The 13,504-nt window shown below is 45.8% G+C and overlaps 1 protein-coding gene and 1 pseudogene across 1 annotated transcript in view; both read right to left on the reverse strand.

Moving 5' to 3' along the window:
* The window catches only part of LOC124788675 (UPF0489 protein C5orf22 homolog), a 610,116-nt gene that overhangs the window by 552,437 nt on the left and 44,175 nt on the right, over positions 1-13,504 (reverse strand). The gene's annotated exons all lie outside the window — the stretch shown is intronic.
* On the reverse strand, positions 5,251-5,368 carry LOC124790960 (annotated as a pseudogene).

The following is a 13,504-nucleotide window of genomic DNA, read 5'->3' on the forward strand; positions in this document are numbered from 1 at the left end:
ACAATAGGGGACACCATGTGGGTAGTGACCAGCAATCGAATGTATGTGATCATTCTGTGTGTTCCGCGCGCGTTCTACAGTATACTACACATTTTAAGTAAAAGAAAAATTCCACATCTACTCTAAAAAAGAATTTGAATCCGTCCCTACTTTCTGGTTAATTAATAACTACACGTTATTAAAACTGTTACTCTCATAGTGCCTCAAATTATGCCCTTTTCTTAAATTACTGTCTTCTGGAGTGGTATTCTAATTTTTCTCCAGTATCAATATTTTTTTTGTTTGGATCAGACACCTGTTACTTACAAATGTATCTTAGAAGATACAGCGCAGCGCATACAGACAAAAACAACGAGAATCACAGAGCAGCACACTCGTCACTAAAGAAGTAGCTCTGCGATTAGACCGAGAAGATAAAGCGCTGCCAACAGTCCGCCGTTTCATCTCTGCCATACGGCGACATTTGGATCCTGTATGGAGGGGCACAGGGTCACCACACCGCTGCTCCAGGCATTGTCAGCATTCCAGACATGTGCTGCTACTCTCCATTCAAGTAGCTCCGCAACTTGCCTCACGGAGCTGAGTGCACCTTGTTCCAATCCTCTGGCCACGAAAACGTCTTGCAAGGCCGATGTCTCAACTTCGGAGACGATCGAAGTCGTCATAGGATCGAGTGTATGAGCTTTCAAAGAGGAAGCAATCCGTTGCACATGTTACGAAACTACCCGTCATAGTTACAAGTAAACAGAAGAAGAGCAATCAAAAAGAAATGAGGTACTTGTATCGATCCTTGTGGCGTCCAGTAGTGAGTTTCTTGATCACCTCGTGACTTCCTGCAGTCCAGTAGATCACGTCATTTCCTTGAGACAGAGAAGTTGCTGTCCATGCATCAGCACGGCTTTAGAAAGCATCGCTCCTGCGAAAAGCAACTCGCTCATTTTTCACATGATATCCTGCGAACCATGGGTATAGAGTATCAGACGGATACCATATTCCTTGACTTCCGGAAAGCGTTAGACTCGGTGCCCCACTGCAGACTCCTAACTCAGGTACGAGCATATGGGACTGGTTCCCAAATACGTGAGTGGCTCGAAGACTTCTTAAGTAATAGAACCCAGTACGTTGTCTTCGATGGTGAGTGTTCATCGGACGTGAGGGAATCATCTGGAGTGCCCCAGGGAAGTGTGGTAGGTGCGCTGTTGTTTTCTATCTACATAAATGATCTTTTGGATAGTGTGGATAGCAATGTGCGGCTGTTTGCTGATTATGCTGTGGGGTACGGGAAGATGTCGTCGTTGAATAACTGTAGGAGAATACAAGATGACTTGGACAGGATTTGTGGATTTGTGATTGGTATAAAGAATGGCAGCTAACTCTAGATATAGATAAATGTAAATTAATGCAGATGAACAGGAAAAAATCCCTTAATGTTTGAATATTCCATTAGTAGTGTAGCGCTTGACACAGACACATCGATTAAATATCTGGGCGTAACACTGCAGAGCGATATGAAGTGGGACAAGCATGTAATGGCAGTTGTGGGGAAGGCGGATAGTCGTCTTCGGTTCACAGGTAGAATTTTGGGAAGATGTGGTTCACCTGTAAATGAGACCGCTTATAAAACACTTATATGACCTATTCTTGAGTACTGTTCCAGCGTTTGGGATCCCTATCTGGTCGGATTGAGAGAGTACATAAAAGCAATTCAGAGGCAGGCTGCTAGATTTGTTACTGGTAGGTTTGATCATCACGCGAGTGTTACGGGAATGCTTCAGGAACTCGGGTGGAAGTCTCTGGAGAAAAGGAGGCGTTCTTTTCGTGAATCGCTACTGAGGAAATTAGAGAACCAGCATTTGTGGCTGACTGCAGTACAATTTTACTGCCGCCAACTTATATTTCGCGGAAAGACCACAAAGATAAGATAAGAGAGATTAGGTCTCGTACAGAGGCATATAGACAGTCATTTTTCCCTCGTTCTGTTTGGGAGTGGAACAGGGAGAGAAGATGCTAGTTGTGGTACGAGGTACCCTCCGCCACGCACCGTATGGTGGATTGTGGATTATGTATGTAAATGCAGATGTAGATGTAGAACACGTAATTAAAACTGTTATCGTCACAGTACCTCAAATTATGCCCTTTTCTTAAATTACTGTCTTATGAAGTGGCATTCAAGTTTTCTCCAGCATTAATATACTTTTTTTTTGTTTTGTTTTGGAACAGATAACTGTTAATTACAAATGTACCTTAGAAGATGCAGCGCAGCGCCTACAGACACAAACAACGAGAATCACAGAGCAGCACACTCGTCACTAAAGAAGTAGCTCTGCGATTAGACCGAGAAGATAAAGCGTTGCCAACAGTCCGCCGTTTCATCTCTGCCCTACGGCGACATTTGGATCCTGTATGGAGGGGCACAGGGTCACCACACCGCTGCTCCAGGCATTGTCAGCATTCCAGACGTGAGCTGCAACTCCTGATTTAAGTAGCTCCGCAACTTGCCTCACGGAGCTGAATGCACCTTGTTCCAATCGTCTGACCACGGAATCGTCTTTCAAGGCCGATGTCTCAACTTCGGAGACGATCAAAATCGTCATAGGATCGAGAGTGTATTAGGTTTTTAAGAGGAAGCAATCCGTTGCACAGGTTACGAAAGTACATCTACGTCTACATACATACTCCACAATCCACCATACGGTGCGTGGCGGAGGGTACCTCGTACCACAACTAGCATCTTCTCTCCCTGTTCCACGCCATAACAGAAGGAGGGAAAAATGACTGCCTATATGCCTCTGTACGAGCCCTAATATCTCGTATCTTATCTTTGGGGTCTTTCCGCGAAATATAAGTTGGCGACAGTAAAATTGTACCGCAGTCAGCCTCAGATGCTGATTCTCTAAATTTCCTCAATAGCGATTCACGAAAAGAACACCCCCTTTCCTCCAGAGACTCCCACCCGAGTTCCTGAAGCTTTTCCGTAACACTCGCGTGATGATCAAACCTCCCAGTAACAAATCTAGCAGCCCGTCCCTGAATTGCTTTTATGTACTCCCTCAATCCGACCTGATAGGGATCCCAAACGCTCGAGCAGTACTCAAGAACAGGTCGTATTAGTGTTTTATACGCGGTCTCCTTTACAGATGAACCACATCTTCCCAAAATTCATCTGCATTAATTTACATTTATCTATGTTTAGAGTTAGCTGCCATTCTTTACACCAATCACAAATTCTGTCCAAGTGATCTTGTATGCTCCTACAGTCACTTAACGACGACACCTTCCCGTACACTACAGCATCATCAGCAAACAGCCGCACGTTGCTATTCACCGTATCCAAAAGATCATTTATGTAGATAGAAAACAACAGCGGACCTACCACACCCGTAACAGTTACAAGTAAACAGTCGAAGAGCAATCCAAGAAAAATGAAGTACACGTATCGATCCTTGTGGCGTCCAGTAGTGAGTTTCTTTATTACCTCGTGACCTCCTGCAGTCCAGTCGACCACGTAGTCCGACAATGTGGCGCCGTTTCCAAAGTTAATAGGATCTCTACGTGCTTGTGTTTGTTTACAAAGTCCCGAATATCTCGCACAGCAAGGGGGCGCTGAAGACTGCGGTGAGCTAGCGAAAATGCCGGTCGGCCAGCTGCGGTGGCCGCAGGGCGCTTTGTTGCGGAGCGCGCGACGCCCAGCGTCCGGCGTCCGGTGGTGGCTGGCGTCGGTCGCCCGCGGGTTGCGACACCGGATCCGCGCTTCACCCGATACGCGCGGCCGGGGCAGCGCTGGGGCGGGCCGCGCCGCGCCGCGCCGTGCTGAGCTCTGGTTTCCCATCTACCTGCCGCCGCCCCCGGGCGCTGAGGCGTGCTCACGCACGGCTGCACACGGCGACGCGCGCGCCTCTTCCGTCTGGCGGAAGTCAAGCCGCGCGCCCTCGCACAGCTTCCCCTGCGAAGCCATCCCGTGCGGAAACGTGCATGCTCGTGACACCACCCGTAGCCTTTAGGGTTTCCGAGAAAGTAGACCATTCGATGATGGTGTCGACACACTTTGTAACTTGTAGATCAGATCAAAATTTGTGGTAAGTCCCTATGGGACCAAACTGCTACGCTAAGGACAACACACACGGCCATGCCAGAGGGAGGATTCGAACTTCCGACGTGGGGAGCCGCACGGACCGTGGCAACGCGTCCCTTAGACCACGCGGCTACCCCGCGCGGCGGATCAAATGACTTAGAGTTAATCAGTAACGTGGAATGGCTCGCTAGATGTCGTGGATTAATCAACAAAAATGATTATCAAGGCTCAAATGGTTCAAATTGCTGTGAGCACTATGGGACTTAACTTCTGAGGTCATCAGTCCCCTAGAACTTAGAACTACTTGAACCTAACTAACCTGACATCACACACATCCATTCCCGAGCCAGGATTCGAACCTGCGACCGTAGCGGTCGCGCAGTTCCAGACTGTAGCGCCTAGAACCGCTCGGTCACTCCGGCTGGCTATCAAGGTTCAGTATGCGGACATGGTTCCTACGGGAATGAACGTTACTCTTAACTATATTCAGTCTTATAGGACTCATTATGCCAGAGACCACTATTTTAGCATCGCAGCATATCAGTCTCGACAGTGCGTCAAATACAAACCTGCTGGCGAAAGGAAACAGCGCGGCACGCAAGTGAGGCGGCCGTTTAAGTTACTCCCGGTGCTCTACAGAGCCCGCGGTCGTACAAAAACAACGCAGCCATGTACACGACTCCTGTTAGACCAAAGATAACATACAGCGCTCCATTCTCGGATATACAGTTCCCACACATTTGTGGAGCCTGCATGTCATCCACAGCGAAGTTCTAAGACTCATGAGCAATGCTTCACGACACATATACACCGCCCGCAGGATCACACAATAAATTCCGCCTCGAGACTCCCGTGTAGGTATTCAAGAACTCGCCGCACGACTGTAAAGTAATTCGACACAATCTATGAGCCCCTTCATCCTGAATTTCGGAAACTACGATTATAGCTTTAGGTGGAAGCATAAAAAACCTTTCCTCCCGCACAGGCCATGAAGGCCCAAAGGTACCGACTGGCCGCCGTGTCATCCTCAGCCCACAGCGTCACTGGATGCGGATATGTTGGGGAATGAGGTCAGCACACCGCTCTCCCGGCCGTATGTCAGTTTCCGAGACCGGAGCCGCTACTTCTCAATCAAGTAACTCCTCAGTTTGCCTCACAAGGGCACAGTGCACCCCGCTTGCCAACAGCGCTCGGCAGATCAGTTGGTCGCCCATCCAAGTGCTAGCCCAGCCCCACAGCGCTTAACTTCGGTGATCTGACAGGAACCGGTGTTACCACTGCGGCAAAGCCGTTGGCACAGGTGGAAGCATAACCGCCATAAAACTTTTCTTCTTTGGGATTCGTAACCACCTTTCGGAATCTTAAATGAAATACACAGACAACACGAAATTGACCAGACCCTGTATAACAGCCAACCTCACTATCATTGCCAGCTGCGCTCATGCAGCCCACCAAGCGACAACGGAAGGGGAGTGGAACACATATAAAAGCAAACAATATCCACATCACTTTCTACACTGCACGTTCGATTTTATCATCAAACAGATCCGTCTAATGACCTCACTGACATGTTAGTTACGCTGACGTAAAAGCTGCCCTAGGAGACATCGCCAGTGCTCAACAACAACGGTAACATACCCACTTCTAACATATCGTTACACTTATGCATCGCCGGCCGGGGTGGCCGATGGTCGCAGGTTCGAATCCTGCCTCGGGCATGGATGTGTGTGATGTCCTTAGGTTAGTTAGGTTTAAGTAGTTCTAAGTTCTAGAGGACTGATGACCTCAGACGTTAAGTCCCATAGAGCTCAGAGCCAACCCATGCATCAACTATCGCTACTGGCATAGCGCTACTACCCGTCCAGACAGTCGCAGAGGTTTTTTTCACCTAAGGCGCTTGCCTTCCCCCCCCCCCCCCCCCCTCCCTGCCCTCTTCTTCAACCACTTTCTGTCCACTATCTTCTAGATGCGACTGTATTATAGGGTGATTGCACTCGGAAGTACAGGCATCACGGTCCAGCATCATGTGACTCCTCCATAGAAATACAAACCCCTTCGCAGATCTGACTGTTGAGGTTTTGTTGATGGTCATCATGCAAGTGTAGACGTCGAGGGTCTCCACTTCCTTAAAAAAATAGGAACAAGCCATTCGTTTCTGACCAATGAAGCTGATCGTTAAGCATCGTAAGATCAATGAGAAAACTGAACTTTCGCATACTGGATATGTGCAAACATAAAGAGACCATTGTCAATATTTCTTTTCCCTCTGTACTAACGTTTGGAGTTTAGGTAGGGTGACATAATGATCTATAGCGTAGCATGAGAGCGAAGTAATATGACAGTTTGGTTGTCATTTGGAGAAGCGGTATCGAACTCTTCAGTGACTACATATTCATATCCAAACTGCCGATTTTGCTTTAACAACGGTTTTTCTGGAAGGATGTCTCACACTTGTGAGTATATGGCTTTCGAACAATTCACTTCGCTGCAGAATTCACTTCATGAATACCATCGCTCACTAACGAAATACTATGTGTCACTGCAGCCGGGCTGCATCGAGTACGTTAACAGACATGAATATTTTAGTATCAAAGCCCTTTATCAGTATCAGTTGTAAGCACATCGTCCATCGTCGTATCGGCTCCGTGGAGAGACCGAAATATTGTACATCAACCACGACCTTTCAACTGCAGGCTAAAATTGATGCGGTTGGGTAAGAAATACGTTAATGACCCGAGCAAGGTGGCCTTGGGACGTAACGGAGTGGAACCAGCCCCCTCGTCATATGTTCTACAAATTAATACAACTGAATTTGGAAGCGGTAGGATGATGGATTGTCTCAGTGAAACAGATATAGGTCGCCTTATGGGACGCGTAAGCGTGCGAAAGAGTGCACACGGTTAAGCAGCAGACTCTTGCTTCTTTCACCGACACTTAGTCAGATTACCAGAGGTGTCATTTTATCCCTCGGAACCATCCCCCACGCAAGAGTACTTCCATTACCTGAGTTACAGGTTTCATGTTTGTGTAACTCTTAGTTTTCTAAGTTTTATATGTATCATCCATGTAATTTATTTGCGGACCCTTCTCGTGGGTCTGCTAAGGAACAGCTTTACATTTGAAAGAAGGAAAGTTATGGTTTATTTCCTAGTCTTGGTTATTTGATGTCGAGGAGTACCTGACTACATCGAGGGTAAGAGAAGTAAGCGGTCTTGGTCTGCTTAAGGAGCCATACCAATATTCGCATGTCATGATTTATGCAAGCCTTGGGAAAGTTATATCACAATAACTAGTTAAATATCTGAACTTCGATTCTTGTGGAAAGGAGGCCAGTGTTCTAACTACTGCACCAGTTACTTGCTGATTTTTTTACTTCTCGGTCTTTGCAGTCTGAAGCTAAGCTATGCTTGTAGTTCAGTTATTCTTTCTTGTTCTCTGTTTTTAGCAAGTGTTCGCTGGCGGAAGAGTGTTACTAGATCGGTATTTATCATAATGCAGAAGGAAAACATTTTGAAATACTCAACAAGGTCAGCTTTTCCTTTTGTCTGTCAGTTTGTAATAGCCTCCGCTGACGCTGACTGCTGTCGGTTAAAATAAGCAGCCGTCTTAAAACTTCCTGTCCTGGCCGTGATCCAGGTGAGGTGTCAGCTTCCTCTCGTACTTGCAGGCGCAGTTTACCTTGGCCTCCAGAATAATCACTGTGATTATTATTAAGGAGTAATATAAGTTAACGTCACGTGGAGAGCTTACTAGCTAATTGAGAGTCGTAGAGAGACTCAAAGAAACATGTACGTTGAATCAATATAGGAGTTAACTGATAGGATAGCACTTGCAGTGATTGGCAAAATATGTTTAAACCGTTCAATTTGAATAGGTTACTGGGTAGTCAGTCGCGGCCACGTCAACGGGCGGAAAAATGCTCAAATATATGAAAAATGAAGGCGACCGAAAGACAGTTACTGTAAAACGGTGCTACAGAAGCAGTAGAACTTTTAGAGATACATGAGCGGCAGTATTCGGCTGCAGTCGGAATTTCGAGCTATGTTCGTGATAATTGTTACTTAAGTTGCCACAGCGAACAAGTAATGAGATGCTTGAAAGTTTTGCTCGTAGAAAACTGGCAGCCATCCCTCAACTTCCGAGACTTCCGCACTCACGCACAATGACATTACATGTAGTCCCTGATTTAGGTTTTCCGTGATTTCCCTAAATCTCTTCAGGCAAATGCGGGGATGGTTCCTTTGAAAAGGGCACGGCCGACTTCCTTACCCATCCTTCCCTAATCCGATGAGACCGATGACCTCGTAGTTTGGTCTCCTCCCCAAAAACAACCCCCCCCTCCCCTCCGGAGGCCGACTGTACCTATCACGGAAACGTGCATTGACTTCCTCACGGAGATCCGAAAAGCGAGCAAATGACAGCCATTGCTAGTCTGAGTGTTTTATAAAACCTCAGTTCCCAGAGAAAACAGTAGGGAGATACAAGTGGGACTACTCTTTATGGTCAACCTAACTATGCCTTGTGCAGCAATTCTAGAGAAACACTGTGAGACATAAACTTGCCAGGCAGTGGCGTCTCCTGACTGCCAACTTTACCTTGCAGGTGTGAAAGCATTCAAGTTCCTACAAAGATTTGGTTTTAATGGAAGTATCGATCCTGGCTATAATTAGTAACTTCATAATACAATTGCATATCGACTAGTAACAGTCACCATTGTTTGTGTATCATCTTTCGACAGTCCTCACACCTCACGTAAAACTCATACGCAAATTTTTCCTCTCATAAATTAGTGAAGTTTCTGAATCAATATTTATCCTCAAGTGTCTCATTTTCTGTAGTCTTCAGAGTGAGGCATCACAAACTGACAGCTTGTGGTAATGTTATTGACAGTTTGATTGCTGTACTCTGTATAAAGTAGCATAGAGTTTCCTTGTCATTTTTGTGGGACCCACACAGTTCAGCGAGAAAGAACTTTCTTATACTGTTTGTGGTGCCCTCTCCAACGTATAACCGCATATTCTAGAACCATCCAAAGCGATACTTTAAGTGCACCCTCGTTTTCCCTCGTTTTATATGTGGTGTGCAATTTTTTATAAACACCCATGTTGGCTGTTTATTGGAAATGAAATGAGCGTTTGGTGTCATTGGCCGGGAGGCCCCTTGCGGAGCAGGTTCGGCCGCCTTGGTGCAGGTCTTATTACATTCGACGCCACATTGGGCGACCTGCGCGCCGGAGGCTGTTTATTTATTAGTACTTAAGTTCGGTTCACTTCCGTAAGTTACTGATGTGGTGATGGATTTACTGCGGTATGTAATTCACTTTAATAAGCTAATTTACACGAATGGCATTATTAATTACAGACAGTCTATCTTAGTGCTGCATTTTCCATCGATAACTAAAGAAGCGAACAGTTGTGATAGCTGCAGGAATGCACTCTAAGTACGTTATAACTACTATATTTCTAAAGACTTTATACTCTCTTCAGTCATAGCTAAACATTGTATTATCCTTTTCGAATTTCTTAATAAGTTATTTTGAAATAAATCACATATTTGTATCGCAGACCAAGATTAAAAAAGGAACAGTGTGCTTATATTATAAATAGTTATCTCAAGTTTACTTTCCAGAGTGTTATCCATGGGATGTGCAGCTTGCAGCTGTGGGGTTGCATTGAGAGATTGGTGTATGCATGAGATGACAACAGTTTCAAGACGTTGTCTATCTTGCGGTTTTTTTTTAATGTTTCACATGCCTCACATCAGGACCAGTAGCAACGTATGTCACATGAGGAGCAAATGTCTCCCAAGGTATTCGGCAAACTTCGCCTTGGACATATACTTACATCTGATATTCCACCTGTAATTCTTCATCCCACGAATTGGAATAATTTCTTTAGCATTTTGCTCTAGCATAATACGCAAGCCAAAAGACACACATACTCGAGAAGAAAGTTCGCTGCAAATAATTCCTTAGTAGTGTATGCTTTGTAAATGTCTCAAACTCAGTGTGTTGTTGCGTAATAGGTCTTTTTATTCTCTGGCTTGTCCATCGTGCATTACCTCTTTGATGTTCCGGTGAACACACAAAAAGTCTTTTCCAAATCTCTAGCGCTTGGGTAGCATCTGGCAAAGTTCGGGGGAGCTGCTTTCTAAGGTATTCGGGGTGCACACAATATTTGAAATATTTCCTCCGCGGTTATGAATTTTATGAGCACAGTTTGAGTGACACTTTCTGTTTCATACCATTTACGTCGTTTATCCACAAGAGCACCCTGTTCAGAGTAACGTTCAAGTAGGCCTACTTAGTGGTATATTTATATGTGATTTCCTGGTATTATATCTTTTTGTCAGATTCTTTGCGTTCTGGTTTCTGTCCAACTTTCTCCTTCTACGTTGAAACATAATCAGTTAGCGTTTTATAAAGTTCATCGGAACATTTGGAGAGTTTAACCACGGTTCTAGTATCTCTGCGTATTCTGCATTGGACCTTTCGAACCGCTCAGTTATTTTAGCATGGTATCTGAACACTGTGTCGTCGCCGTATAACGCCAGCCCCAAATCCTTACACTCTCGTTGTGGGAAAATACACAACTGATAGGTTTCTTTTTGTCGAGTAAGCCCAGTTCGTTGTTGTTGTGGTCTTCATTCCAAAGACTGATTTCATGAGTCTCTCCATTTACGTTTATTCTATGGAATCTTCTACACATCTGCAACCTATATCCACATGAAAGTGCTTACTGAAGACAAGCCTGGTCTTCCCCACGGTTAAGTACATTATCGTTCTGATGATTGCTTGATACCTCAGGATAAGTCCTATCAACCAACCCCTTCTTTGCAGTCGGCATTATTCTGTAGCACCACATTCCCAATACTTCTACTGTCTTATCCTCTGTACTTCTTATCATCCACGTTTCATTTCCACACAAGCATTCGCTGCGGACGAACATTTACAGAAAAGTTGTCCTAATATTTAAATTTTATATCCAGTGCTAACAAATTTCTCGATTTCAGAAACTATTTTCTCACTGTTGCCAATACACATTGTACATCCTCTATTTCTGCCGTTATCAGTTCTGCCCAAATTGCTAAAGTGATTGACTACTTCGATGTCTCAGTTCCTAATCTAATTCACAGAGAATCATCTTCCTTAATTTCGCTACACTTCATTACACTTCTTTTATTTTTGCTCATGTTCAACTTATAACCTCATTTGAAGACAGTCTCCATTCTGTCCAGCTGATCTTCCAAATTCTTTTCCATCTTGGCAGGATTACAGTGTCTACGAGAAACATAAATGTTTTTATTTCTTCTTCCTGAACCTTCATTCCTTTTCCAAATTACTCTTTAGTTTCCTTTGCTTGTTCAGTATACAAACCGAATAACATGGGGGATAGACAGTTCTACATCGTGTGATTAATTATTAGAGGTGACAAATGGTTCAAATGGTTCAAATGGCTCTGAGCACTATGGGACTTAACATCTGTGGTCATCAGTCCCCTAGAACTTAGAACTACTTAAACCTAACTAACCTAAGGACATCACACACATCCATGCCCGAGGCAGGATTCGAACCTGCGACCGTAGCAGTCCCGCGGTTCCGGACTGAGCGCCTAGAACCGCTAGACCACCGCGGCCGGCTAGAGGTGACATCACCACTGCTTCAGGTATCAGGTAGTTCATGCAACCATCTTTATTTTTCGTAGCACATATAACCACTGTTCTTTCTTTCTTTCTTTGCAGCAGCAGCAGCAGGTGAGTTCACCCCTTTCTCAACTATCGCGTCCCTTTCACGTTCTTCGTCTGATATACCTGCAGTTCGAATGGTTCAAATGGCTCTGAGCACTATGGGACTTAACATCTGTGGTCATCAGTCCCCTAGAACTTAGAACTACTTAAACCTAACTAACCTAAGGACATCACACACATCCATGCCCGAGGCAGGATTCGAACCTGCGACCGTAGAGGTCACGCGGTTCCAGACTGAAGCGCCTAGAACCGCAGGGCCACACCGGCCGGCTATACCTGCAGTCTTCTGTAAAAGTTGTAGATAACCTTCCACTTCCTGTAATTTATCCCAGCTACCCTCAGAACTTCAAGAAGTGTATTCTGTTCAGATTTTTCAATAACTAACTCTACAAATGTTATGAACAGGTGTTTGACTTTCTTCAGTGTGTCGTCTGAGGTAAGTCGTACGCTCAGTATTGCCTCCCATGTTTCTACATTCCTCAGGAACCCAAACCGATCCACACCGAGGTCGGCTTCCACCACTCCGTGCAGTTGGGTAACACTTGCGGCAGTCAAACGATCGTCACCGCAAAAAAAAGTTCGGCAAGCCACATGTTATCGAAGGCCAGTTCTGTATTCAGGAAGAGAGCGGACGGGCAAAGTGACAGGTGCTCGGGGCTCTCGCCGCGCCGCTACAGAAGCGCAGGACGGGAAGTACCATCTCGGTGCCACAACTTGGCATCGACAGAATGATCCCAGATGCCCGCGACAACAGCTGTCGATCGCAAACTTGTTATCCTCGGGCGCAGTAAACACGAAGAAGAAGGCTGTTGCTCACGGAGCGGCGCGCCGTAACTCGCCGGGCGACAGCACAGAAGCCGGCCCGCGGCGGCCGCTATCAGCTCGCTACGTGCCGCCGCGCCGGCCCGGCCTTCAGCCCTGGCGGCGCCGTTGCCAAGTGCCGCGTGCGTCCGCTGTCGCCGCTGCTGCTGCTGCACGCCAGTGGCCTGCGCCTGCCACATAGGCCGCTCCGGTCAACACGTACTTGCTTCAATGTGGCTGACCAGTCGCACGTATACGTATGGAAACGTTGTCTAAGCCTGAGCCAAAATTCTTATCAAATGAGAAAAGGACTATCACCACACTGCTGAAGACGTACGACGAAAACCAATGTGAAATCTAACGGGTATTCACAGCGACTAAATTTCTGAGCAGAATAATACAGAGAAGTACGAGTATAGACCTATTACAGAACAGATGAATAGGTACTGGACGAGGGTCACTGTGGCTTCAAAAACATTTAAGATACCAGACAGCTTTTTTTAAACTGAAATAAAAATTCTTCAAAGCTTTTCTCGACCTTGACGAAGCTGGTATCATCTACATCCACATTTATACTCCGCAAGCCACCTAGCGGTGTGTGGCGGAAGGAACTTTACATGCCACTGTCATTACCTCCCTTTTCCATTTCAGACGCGTATGGTTCGCGGGAAGAACGACTGCCGGAAAGCCTCCGTGCGCGCTCGAATCTCTCTTATTTTACATTCGTGATCTCCTCTGGAGGTATAAGTAGGGGGAAGCAATATATTTGATACCTCATCCAGAAACGCACCCTCTCGAAACCTGGACAGCAATCTACACCGCGATGCAGAGCGCCTCTCTTGCAGAGTCTGCCACTTGAGTTTGCTAAACATCTCCGTAACGCTA

This window comes from Schistocerca piceifrons, chromosome 3 (genome assembly GCF_021461385.2).
Source record: "Schistocerca piceifrons isolate TAMUIC-IGC-003096 chromosome 3, iqSchPice1.1, whole genome shotgun sequence".
Taxonomy (NCBI): domain Eukaryota; kingdom Metazoa; phylum Arthropoda; class Insecta; order Orthoptera; family Acrididae; genus Schistocerca; species Schistocerca piceifrons.